The sequence below is a fragment of the Protopterus annectens genome, chromosome 5.part0 (genome assembly GCF_019279795.1).
Source record: "Protopterus annectens isolate FY-2018-M chromosome 5.part0, PAN1.0, whole genome shotgun sequence".
Classification (NCBI taxonomy): Eukaryota; Metazoa; Chordata; order Ceratodontiformes; family Protopteridae; genus Protopterus; species Protopterus annectens.
Genome location: NC_056735.1, coordinates 928991603 through 929005307, shown reverse-complemented (window position 1 = coordinate 929005307; position 13705 = coordinate 928991603).

The following is a 13705-nucleotide window of genomic DNA, read 5'->3' as shown; positions in this document are numbered from 1 at the left end:
ACCAGAATAATAAGAAACCATTAGAAAAAGTTAGCCGATAATTCTAAAGCTCATGTGTTATGTTACCATGGCAACCTGAGTTGAGGTCTGTGATATACTACGGGATGTCATGGTAAACTGTATGAGCACTTTGAGGTAACATGGTATACCATGCTGGCCTATGCTGAACTTATGATGTAGAATAGTACTATGGTAACCTGTGCTGAACCCACTGATGTAGGATGGTATACCATGGTAAACCATGTTGCACTCTATGATGTAGCATTATATAACCTGGTAACCAATGCTAAGCCCCGTGATGTAGTATAGTATAGTATACCTTAGTAACCCATGCTGGGCACTGTGATGTAATATGGTATATGATGGTAATCTATGTTAAGTCCTATGATGTAATTTGGTATACCATGGTAATCTGTGATGACCACTATGATGTAGTATGGTGCGACAGTAAACTTGGCTGAGCCCTAGGATGTAGTAAGGTACCATAATAACCAATGCTGAGCATGGTATACTATGGTAACCTAAGCTGAGCCTATGAAGTAGCATTTATTTATTTATTTATTTATTTATTTTACATTTGTTGACCGGGCTAGTCTAACTGGATATATGTCCATTTTCAGTAGAGGCCCGAGGAGAAAAGCTCCGAGACAATAACAAGGACAGAAACAAAGAAACATTTATACAAAATAGTACAAGTAATAATTTTTTAGTTTTTTTAACAGCCAAAAAAGAAAAAGTTCTAGTTCAGTTTCAGTAAGCAAAAAAAATATACAGAAAGTCATAATGGGGAGATACAAAAAAAGAGAGCAAGAAGTATTTAAACTTGCCATATAAAGAAGGTAGAGGAGTTTCAGTAAAAGAAATCAAGTTTGAGAGTTGAGTAGAAAGAGGAGAAATAAGTATCAGTCAGGCTGAGAGCAGGGGCAAAGCCATTTGGTTTTCATGAAGTTTTTCAGCTGATTCTTGAAAAGGTTGGTGGAAGTAAGGGATGTGATCTCAGTTGGAAGTTTGTTCCAGGAATTGCCAACTGCATTTGAGAATAGGCAGTCTCCAGCTTTGTTAAAGGATTTGGTAGTGGCTTTTTAGTTTTTAGCTGATCTTAGGGTAGGAAGGTTTTATAAGGATTTACTAGGTTACATAGTATGGGAGTGTTTGAAGGATGATGTAAAATCTTGTGAATAAAAATAAGTTGCTGGTAAACTAGTTGGTTTTGTACTTCCAGCCATCTGAGATGTCTAAGGTTAAGGCAATGGTGAGTACGGAAGGGGGCACCAGTGGCAAATTTAGCTATGTTGTTGTAGGTGGTTGCTAGTTTATTTAGATTAGTTTTGGATAGGTTGGTATATATAGGTGAGGCATAGAGTAGGGTGGAAATAATGTGGGTTTGGGAAATAGAGATCTTTGCTGACTCTGTAAGAAATGGTCTGATTCTGTAGAGGAATCCAAGTTTTCTATTTACTGATTTAATACTAGTGTTAATATGTGAGTCAAAGGTGAGATGGTTATCTATTAATACACCGAGGAGTTTGGTGGTGGTTTCAGGTGCTATTTCTGTGCCATTTTTTGATTTTACTGTGAGATTGATAGAGGGGGATTTCTGTGTGGGAGTAAATAGAAGTAATTTAGTTTTTTTAGGGTTCAGGAGGAGACAACGTTGATGGAACCAGTTTTCCACTAAAGTAAAGACAGTTTGTGTGTTAGCCTGTAATTCAGCAGGGGATGAGAGACATACCAGAGTGGAATCCACAGCATATTGTATGCATGTAGTTTGTGGAAGGGAAGATTTTAGATCATTAATGAAAATTGTGAAAAGGAGAGGTCCAAGAATAGATCCTTGAGGGACTCCAAGGGTGATAGGGAGCTGAGAAGATAGATTGTTTTCCCAGAGGACTGCTTGTTTCCTGTTTTCAAGGTAGGATTGGAACCATTTTACTAGTTGCTGATCAAGGGAAAGTGATTCAAGTATATTTAACAGTATTTGGTGGTTAACCATATCAAAGGCCTTTGAGAGATCTATAAAAAGAGCAGAAGATAGTAGGTTAGTATTCTTGTTTTTATTAATGCTATCTGTAAAGGATAGAAGAGCTGTTGTGGTACTGTGGTGAGGCCTGAAACCATGTTGGCAGTCAACTAGAAGGTTGTTTTGTAGGAGATACTGAAGTAATTGCCGATGGATGCATCGCCCATAATCTTTGCAATGGGGAGAGAAGGGCTATTGGGAAAGTTAGATAATTCATTTGAGGTACCTCCTTATGCAGAGGGATGATATGGGAGATTTTCCAGATAGATGGGACATAAGATTCAGAGATGGTTCTGTTTATTAGGATAGAAATAGGGTAGGCAAGTGCACCAGCTGCACTTGGAGGAATTCAGCTGGTAGCAGGTCAGCTGATGGTGTACATGGTTTTAGTTTAAGAAGCAAGGAGTGTATCAAAGATGTTGGTACAGGTTGAAGGTTAAAAGGCTGGGGTAATTTGGTTGGTGAGGGAAATGTAGTGGTGGAGGAAGGTGGTAAGGTGGTTGCTAGTGCTTGGACTGTTTCAGAGAAATAATTATTAAAGGTGTTGGCTATGTGGCTGGGGGAGGTTTGGGTTAGGTTTGAGGGGGTAGGTGTTTTGGACTGTCCTGGGTGGAGTAATTTGTTGATACCTGACCAAAACTTTTGTGGATTATTTTGTTGGTTTTGTTGGAATTTGAGGTAGAAGTTTTTTTTGTCAAGGATTATGGATTTTTTTGTGGAATTACGAATTTGTCTAAAGTTTAGGTGATCTATTGGGTTTCTAGTTTTTCTCCATTTCGACCAGAATTTGTTCCTTAGTTGTATGTTTAGCCTTGTGTCCTTAGATAGCCAGGGGGCTACCATGGTAAGGTGTGCTGAGACCTATGATATAGTATGGGATTATGGTAACCTGTACTGAGATCAGTGATGTATTATCAAATGCCACAGTAACCCATGCTGGTAGTATGGTATTGTTAGAAAAATATGTATTAACATATGTGTATAGTGCTTATTACAAGCAAGTAAAGATTAACACATTTTTATTCTATATGCAACGTTAGTTCTGTTTGAAACTGCAAACATGTTTTTCTGAAATTATGCTTTCTGACACTGCAAGATGCACTCTGACCTAGTTTGCTAGCACATCAAAATACATGTTTATGCCTTTGGAAATGTACTGAGAAGCAGGTGATTATCTGCTAGGTCAGGAAATTAAATAAAGAATAATGATGTTTTCTGTAGATCCATTCATTATGGACAATAAGCTCTGTTCGTGTTGATGAAAAAGTGCACAGTTGCAAGAAAGTTAGATACTAGGAACAATAGACTGCTTCAGAGATCTGTACTTGTATTGTGCTTGAATTAGCCATAGAACCTAGACTTGTAACATTACATAGAAAGAAAGTTATAACTGACCGGTGGTCGTCAAGGCCATCCTGTTTACTGAAAATATATATTTTTAAACTTTGTAGAGTCAGCTAAAACTGTGTGAAAACAACTGTAAAGTAACAACTATATGAACTGGTTATCTGCTACATCAGTCGTAGTGGGCAATGTCTTGAAAGAAAGGTATATTAATTGTGACACTTCCTGATTTTAGTTAGACAAACTCTGTATCTGCATTTTTTGTCTCCTTGTGCAAGAATAAAGAAACCTGAACTGAACCTTATGCTGGTTGGTCTTTGAAGTATTATCATTTAACATTTTTTGGTCCTTTCGAGAGCTGGAAGCCTCCGTTTAGCCTTGGATCAGATGGGCCAGGTGGCATGAAACTGCGCAGGGAAGATACCACATTGGCTCTTCTTGTCCGAAAGACCTCCAACTGAATTGTTGTGCAAAAGAGGCCGGCCACTTTTCTGATCTATGACTGAAGGCGGGTTTCATTTGAACCGTGAGTGACCAATCGCTGAGCCTCAGGTAGGGTGAATCTACTTTTTTTCTGGTTTAGATCAGGGACTTGATTGTATTTGTTCTGTTAAGAATTTGTTAGAATTCAGGGACAGAAAGATTGCTATCTTGTCATAGATCAGGGAAACAGAATAAGTAGGTAGGTAGTCTGAAGAGACTATAAACACTTGTGGTACCACGTTAAAAAACAAGAAGGGTTACATAACATTTAAAAGTTAGAACAAAATGGGAAATACGTGCACAAAAAGACCCCGAAACCCACCGTTAACCGAAGACGCAAAATATATGCAATCACAACGTGCTGATAATGTTAGATACTATACAAAATGGGTTAACAAATATGAATTTGATGGGAAACTAGAGAAATCCTCACTTATCAAACTTATTAGACAGCTAAAAACCGATTCCAAAGGTTGGTTTAAAAAACAGCGCAAATTGGGAGTTCCTCAGGCACACAGGTGGATTGAGGAAGTAAACCGAAGGGAACAAAAGTATAAAAATTCAAAAGCAATGTTTTTAGATAAAGAGGATAATAACTTAGTTATAGCATCGGCCCCTCCACCCCCTCCAGTTCCCTTACCAATTCCCTTACCGGAATATGAAGCAAATGAACAAACTGGCCCACCTCCACAATACCCAGCTATTCCTACAAAACCAAAACCGTTTGTTAGAGATCCTATCGAGACTAGGTCTCGAACACGTAATTTGAGAGAGGATATTGAATTATATCAAATAAATGGAAATTCACGAGCTATGAGTGAAGAAGAGATATGCCCACTCATAGAAGTACCAAATCCTCAGGCAGGACAAGAAGGGCAGGACCCAACTCTTTTAGTATACAGACCGTGGACACCGAAGATATCCGGAAAGCCACAGAGGGAATTCCCCATCCAAAAGTTAATTTTAGAAAGTTCTTAGAAGACTTACAAGGCATGAGGTTAAGTTATCACTTAAACGGAGAGGAAGTAGAAAAAGTAGTCAGACAAATAGTTGGTCCAGATTGGCACATGATCAGTGGCAACTGGAATCCCTGTGATGCTGCACTTAAGCCCCTCCCACATAGCAGCACAGAATTAGACAACAGAGTGAAAGGTTTGACAGACCGAATCTCTGAGAAATGGAAGCCTAGGGCAGACTGGACTTGCATTAATCAATGCATCCAACAAGAAAGTGAAACTGTTGATAGATATTTTTCTAGATTGCTAGAACATTTTAATAACCATTGTGGAATGCAAGTTCCTGAAGACCAGACACAAGATTCCCCATATGAGCAGCAGTTAAAGAATGCATTTTTAAAAGGCAGTATTGCACCCATAAGCAGTTTTATTACAAAGCATATGGTAGACCATCGTACAAGCAGACTACAATCACTGCTTGAATATGCTAGACATGCTGAAAGGCATTTTAAAAACAAAAAGAAAGCCCAAGTATTTGCTGTAGAGGACGGAGAAGTTTATTTATGTTGATGACATCCTGCTGGCCCCCCCACCCAGCAAGATTGTAAGGAAGATACTGTAGCATTATTGAAATTTTTAGCCAATGAAGGACACAAAGTAAGCACAAATAAATTGCGGCTTTGGAGAAAACAAGTTAAATACCTTGGATATGTAATATCCAAAGATGGCAGAACATTAGATGAGGACAGAAAAATAGCAATCTTACAAGCACCAAAACCTACAACCAAGAAGGAAATGATGTCCTTCCTGGGTACAACAAATTTTTGTCGAAGCTGGATCCCAAACTATGCTTTGGAATCTGCACCATTAACCAACTTGATTTTTAAGAAGCCTATGGCAGCACAAGATTTAATACAATGGACACCAGAAGCAGAATTAGCTTTCTGTAAACTGAAACAATTGATAGCATCATCATTAGATTTAGGATTGCCAAATTATCATAAACGTTTTTTCCAAACTGCAGATTGCAAGCAAGGTTATATGACATCAGTGTTTACTCAACAGCATGGGGACAAGCAACGACCCATTGCTTATTATTCATCACAACTGGACCCAGTGGCATGGTCTTTACCTCACTGTGTACAAGCAGTAGTTGCAGCTGCAATGGCAGTGCAGGCTTCAGCCTCAGTAGTATTATTCCACCCTCTCACATTGAGAGTGCCTCATGCAGTCGCAATTATTTTACTGCAAGAAAAAGTAGCATATCTTTCCCCTGCTAGGCATCTTTCTTGTATGACTATATTGCTGAGCCAACCTCACATGAAAATTGAACGATGTACAACTTTGAATCCGTCTACCTTGTCCCCAACTCTTGCAGATGGCACACCTTATAGCTGCTTGCAGGTAATTGAGCAAAAGAAACTGCCTAGAAAAGACTTCACAGATGTTCCCTTGGATGATGCTGAGGTGACACATTACGTGGACGGCTCATGCAGAAAGAGTCCTACAGGACAGAACCTAACAGGTTATGCAGTAGTTACTGATACTGAGATTGTAGAAGCAAAACCCTTACCACATAGCTTATCTGCACAAGCAGCAGAATTGATTGCCTTGACATGGGCATGTACCTTAGCAAAGGGTAAAAAAGTGAACATTTTTACAGACAGCCAGTATGCTTTTTCTACTGTACATGTTTTTGCACAGCAGTGGAAAAATCGAGGAATGGTGATATCTACTGGCAGACCGATTAATCATGCACAGTTTATTTTAGATTTGTTAGAATCTATCCAGTTACCTCAGAAAGTAGCTATTTGTAAATGCATAGCTCACACTAAACAACAAGATAGGATTTCAAAAGGCAATGCGAGAGCTGACACAGCTGCAAAGCAAGCAGCCTCAGAAGCATTTCTTTTGAATGAGGAATTACAACCTTCTGAGAATTTCGACTTAGAAATGTTGAAAACGATGCAGACACTTACTACACGAGCTGAGAAACAAAAGTGGGAAAGACGAGGAGCATTTCTCGAGAAAGGGCTGTACATCTCCAAAGAGGGAAAACCAATAATACCATCTAATTTATTTAGATATGCAGCTTTGTTGAGCCACGGGCAGTGCCATGTCTCAACAGGGGGGATGGTACAGTTGGTAAACCGGGTATTTACTACCTATGGATTTACAAATTACACTAAAAAATTTTGCCTGTCATGCCACACTTGTAATAAACATCATGCACAAGGGGCATTAAAGCCCAAGCAAGGGAGTTTCCCTACACCACCGTATCCATTTCATACTATCTGTATGGATTTCATAGAACTGAGCAAATGTGAAAATAAAAAGTACTGCCTTGTCATTGTGGATATGTTCTCCAAATGGGTGGAGGCCTTTCCGACCAGTAAACCAGATGCAGCCACTGCTGCAAAGACCCTAGTTAAAGAAATTATTCCTAGATTTGGGATACCGGAAAGACCTACAGTGACAATGGTACACATTTCGTAAACCAAACTATACAACAGCTGAGCCGGTATTTTGGGATTTCTTTAAAACATCACTGTGCATATCACCCTCAATCTGCAGGGTTAGTAGAGAGGCACAATGGAGTTTTAAAGAATAAGCTTAGAAAACTCATGAGTGACACATAAAAAAACTGGGTGTACTGTCTGCCCCTGGCACTGCTGAGCATGAGAACTGTTCCGAATGCAAAAAGACGGACACCTTTCGAAAATATTTTCGGAAGGGCTTATTATATACCTCAGTGGAAACCTCTCATGCCTGCAGACCAGGAAGCAGATTGGACACTTGCAGAGTACAGGAGGAGTATGCTAAATAACAAACATCTTTTACAGTTTAATTCTGTTTCAGATAAAGACCAAACCGAACCATCCGGAGTGGCAGTAGCCCCAGGCATGTGGGTCTGGGTGAAGACAATCAAGAAGAAGAATTGGACAACACCAAAGTGGGAAGGTCAGTATCAAGTATTGCTGAGCACGCCCACAGCAGTCAAGATTGCGGAACGTTCATCTTGGATTCATTTGACACACTGTAAATTAGTTAAAAATTTTTAACTTGATAAAACTTTTGCTAACGCACAGCAGCAGTAGAATGACAAGACCCAGAGATAACAGAAATGCTGAACAACTTCAGCAATGTTGCATAATCATTTTGATAACTGTATTAGTGACAATGTTATTTTTGTTGTGGCTTTTGCTGTGGCCTTTCTTTTCTTCAGCCACACCAGCTTGACTGAACAAACGTGAATCAACACTCATAGACTGGCATCCGAACTTTAACACTTACCAAGCAATCAAATATGTGTATGCTGAGACTTTTAATATCTTGAATTGTTGGATTTGCACAGCTGTACCAACAGCATACAGGGGATTATTAATGGCTGCTGTCCCCCTAGGGGTCAATGAGACCTGGGAAAACTTGATTTTTGAGACTACACCTGTTAAATCTAGAGACAAAATTGCATTGTTCCTACCTGTTACACAAAAAGGAATTGTGTTTTTATAAGAATGATACGATTCAGGTGGGTTGGAGCAAATGTAATGTGACTATTTCTTATAAATGTTATATTAAAGCTAAAAATGCAGAAACAATCTGTGATGCAGATTATGACTCATATTTTGAGTCCTTGCATAAAACTATTAGTGAAGTACAACATAATCCTGTTCTTTTAAAGCAACTGTCTATTATAGATAAGAAAATGTTTCATGCAGGGAAAGTGTATATCAATACCAAAGTAGAAAACTGTTATTTTGTGTGTGGGAAAAAGGCATACAAATGGTTGCCTGAGAATTGGTCCTGCAGTTGTTTTTTGGGTTACCTGGTCCCGGCCATACGGCACACTACAACTTTACCTCATGGGAGAATTTGAAATGTCAGAAATGTCGCAAATAAACCTGGAAATCCAATCAAGAAACCTGAGAATCCGATGGGACAGATTGAAGCAGGCCGGAGAAACCATAACTCCGTGAAAGACAAAAGTAAACTAACACACATGGACTTGAGTGACACTATTATATCCTGGGCTGGCATAGCCCCTGCATATGGCACAGTTAAATCAATTTGGGAACTGAGAAAACTATCCAAACTTCTCGAGGTCATGAGCAATGCAACTTTTTCTGCTCTCAAATTAATGACTGATGAACTGAATGCAATGAGAACTGTAGTACTTCAAAACCGCATGGCTCTTGAGTTCACCCTAGCAGCAAGAGGTGGTACGTGCACTTTAATCAAAGATGAGTGCTGTTCGTATATACCTGATAATAAGCATGAGATAAACGGCCATTTGGAGGCGATTCAACAGGTGTCTGACATGACCAGACCAGGCCCAAACCCACTGACGGACATTTTCCAGAAATTGTTTGGGGGGTGGGGTTCCATCCTAATGAACATACTGATTGCCATTTGTGTGAGATTACTACTGTTAGGAGCATGCATTTGCTGTGGCATTCCCTGCATGAAAAGATTAATCAAAGATTTTATAGATATATCAGTTTCTGAGACTTTGTATCAAAGTACTGAAATTGAAGAACTGTTGAAAAATGAAACACTTTCATAAGTTTAAACTGAATGACTCTCTTAGCTACAAATCCTCAAAGGAAGAGGTTAGGAGAAGAAGCAAACTGATTATGCTTTTGAAATAGAATAAAAAGTATTAACAGGAGGGAAATGTTAGAAAAATATGTATTAATATATGTGTATAGTGCTTATTACAAGCAAGTAAAGATTAACATGTTTTTATTCTATATGCAGCATTAGTTCTGTTTGAAACTGCAAACATGCTTTTCTGAAATTATGCTTTCTGACACTGCAAGATGCACTCTGACCTAGTTTGCTAGCACAGCAAAATACATGTTTATGCCTTTGGAAATGTACTGAGAAGCAGGTGATTATCTGCTAGGTCAGGAAATTAAATAAAGAATAATGATGTTTTCTGTAGATCCATTCATTATGGACAATAAGCTCTGTTCGTGTTGATGAAAAAGTGCACAGTTGCAAGAAAGTTAGATACTAGGAACAATAGACTGCTTCAGAGATCTGTACTTGCATTGTGCTTGAATTAGCCATAGTACCTTGACTTGTAACATAACATAGAAAGAAAGTTATAACTGACCGGTGGTCGTCAAGGCCATCCTGTTTACTGAAAAAATATTTTTTTAAACTTTGTAGAGTCAGCTAAAACTGTGTGAAAACAACTGTAAAGTAACAACTATATGAACTGGTGATCTGCTACATCAGTCGTAGTGGGCAATGTCTTGAAAGAAAGGTATATTAATTGTGACACTTCCTGATTTTAGTTAGACAAACTCTGTATCTGCATTTTTTGTCTCCTTGCGCAAGAATAAAGAAACCTGAACTGAACCTTATGCTGGTTGGTCTTTGAAGTATTATCATTTAACAGTATCCTGTACTGAGCACTATGATATAGCATGGTACCATGATAACCCATGCTGAGCACTCACCTCAGTAATCTTTGCTGATGCAAGTGATGTACTCTGGCATCATGAATATTTGGTCTAAACCTTCTGATGGAATTTGAAATATCTTCATAGCTCATGCTGAACCCTGGATACAGTTAATTGATTTATTTTGATTTTTGTTTGTTCATTTATTTACTTTAATTTATGTTACATTATTTTATAAATGAAAATTAAATTCTTGGTCCCTTTTTACATATGATATAGTCAGAATGAAAGTAAAAGTAAGTGCAATAAATGACCAGAAAAAATAATTCAGTCTATTTTTGGCTACTGAAAAATAAAGAAGTCAAAAGGCTAACTTTCGAAATAAAAACTGTGAAAAGAGCAATTATTGAACGACATCTCCAAAAAAATTTCATCAAATGGCCATAGTCACCCAACATCAGAAACACAACCAACCAAAGAGGGGGCTTTGTGCCCCCTGCACACAGCCATACACACACACACACACACACACACACACACACACACACACACACACACACACACACACACACCCTTCCCCACTATATATATCAACTCCGAGATTGCACTACAGTGGGGAATAGGGCAAATTTTAAAGGTTTCCCTTCAGTTACCTTATGCATCATGTTACTTTGTGGTTGTTGAACAACTATGGCCATTTGATAAGGTTTTTTTTGCAGATGTTGTTGTTTGGTAATTTGTTCCCTTTCGCTGTTTTGAGTTTGGAATTTACCCATTCAACTGTTTTATTTTTTGGTAGCTGAACTTAGACCAAAATAATTAACAGCATTAGGTCAGATTAGCAAGGATAAATAAAATATAAATACTGGCCATTGATGATCATAAAAAGTTTTCATATGGAAATACGTTTTCAAGAGCAAACCATGTAGGCAAATAAACATGTTGTTTCTCTTAAGAGCTGATGTTGCTGTAATCATATTTTACAATGTTTGACACTGAAGATATATTTGGCACATTATGAGTCATAGATCAATTTAGTCCAAGTCCATGTTGCAAATAATTAAATTTAACATACAAGTCTGCATATATGCACTTGAAAAAAAATCATGCTAAAACCACAACTCACCTAAATTTCTCAATTGTACCATTACTAAACATGCTTCTGCAGATGTTCAATATTCCAAATAACTCGGACTGAAAAATAAAACAAAACAGAATTCAATTATAGTGAATAAATCTTTTTTTCTAGAATATCACCAGATTACTTGAATAAAATACCTCAAAATATCAAATCTTCTACAGCATTGAAAGACTTTAGGAAATCACTGAAGAATCACATTTAAAAAGAATTTCAGTGTTACCGCTTTGACAATTGCATCTAAATCACTGTTTCATGGACAGAGAAACATTATTATTATTTCCTCCCATAATAACTTGATTAGCACTCTGTGATACATTTATAGCTACTAGTTATCACTTTTCCCAGGTTTTACTCCTTCCCTGACATTCAAGACTCTACATAAATTCATTTGTTTGCCATCCTCCTCACACAATTAATCAATGCATCTACTAGGCCTCTGATAGCATATATTCTATGTTTAGACTAAGTAACTAGAAACCTCTTTTCTTTTGAGTTAGTTTTCAGTGCCTCTTATGGCCCATTATCTCAATGTATTGTATTTCAGTACTAAAGCTCCAAAACATGTTTTTTTTTGCTTATGCTGTACTGCTTTTTTGTACAAATATCAATGTTCTTCTGCCTAACTGCATTGTTCCTTTTCATGTCCCCTAACCTTGTCTTACTAACTTTCTTTTTCCTAAATTATCAACAAATATACAATAATGTCAGGACGTCACCTCCTGTCATGCTCCTTTTCAATTTCATTAAATTCATAGGGTAAGAACCACCAGGGCCTTCATAAGCCACTGTGCAATCTGACCCAACTGTGTCCTATGTATCGCGGACATTTATTAGGACAGGGTGTATTAGTTAGGAAGTTTCTAGTGGTTGTGTTGAGGAGATATGCTAGTTTGGGCATTTCTGTCTATCAGAGACATAGGCCCAGAGCCAGGATGAATTTCCGACGTAGGATAAGTAATTGTTATTGGAGGAAGTATTTTACAGGAACAGATGCAAATGTAGTCACTTTATTGACAGTTTACAGCTCAGATGGCTGATTGTGATTGAACAAAATAATACATAAGTAAATACCACATAACATATTTCAGCTCATTGCTACCAGTTGCATTGAGTACAAACCATTACAAAATGCATATGTGCAATCACATATACACCCACTGATATACACACACTCACACACACACACACACACACACACACACACACACACACACACACACACACACACACACACACACACACACACAGGCATTGTAAGTAATACTGCTCTAGTTCGTTGTGTTTGTTCTGTTTTCATTTGTTTTTTTTTTAACTAGTTGACCACGGTTCTTTTAGAGATGTGTTTAGCTTGTGTAAATGAACTAATTGTTATAGTAAAATATTTGAATTATATCACACGCATTTTGTGCTATGAAGTTAGACTTATTGTTTTACTGGGATCCCAGTACATTACTTCACTCCTTTGGAGCCTTGAGTATCCAATGTGGTTGATTGATTCTACAAGCCATTTTTAAGTTTAAGATATTATTTCTTATGTTGTGCTTTTGACCCTACCACAATGTAAATTTGCTCTTCTGTCAAAGTCAATAGTTAAGGTAGTGTACTTACAGTGTGTCATTGTTATTAATGGATAAGCCCATTGTTTTCCCTTGCCATTTATTTCCCTTCCCCTATATAAAATGGACTTGATCTATTTTCTGTTTTGCACTGCTCCTCTTTATTAAGTGATCAACATTAGATTTTGCATTGCTAACTCCTTGATGATTTCAAGCATTTCCACTTTTTTGTGGTACTTTGCTGTCTGCAAGTCATTAGACCCCTTTAGTCATTTGGCCCATTCATTCCTCCTTCATCTGGCTAAGGGCAATCATGAAAGGTCATCCTTAAGGCAGCCATCAGAGCTAATTCATTTTTCCCTAATGACCTGCTTCCTTGTGCCCACCCATTAACAACTCCACCTCTGGAGTATGCAATGGGCATCAGTACTGATCCATCCCTCCTTTTCACAAAAGGTTGATATCAGCAGAATGTCCCTACCTACCAAAAAGAGGCACCACTTGGCTGTTTTCTGAGATCAATTCACACATGGCCCTTGTCTCATGCATTCCCTCTCCCATGGGTGGGAGCACCCATTTTGCCTGCTTGCACCTCAGCCACTAATTGAAACTGAGGCACCTGGCCGTAGACAGGACCCTGTCTGCCACCAGTGTAGTCATCATGCATTTTCACCCTTAGATGTATGGCTTAATATATAAATCTAGATTCTTTTTGTGACATATGAATATTGTCGTGCATCTATATTAGCATCAGTATATCATACAAAATGGAGGAAACCACATGATTATCTTGT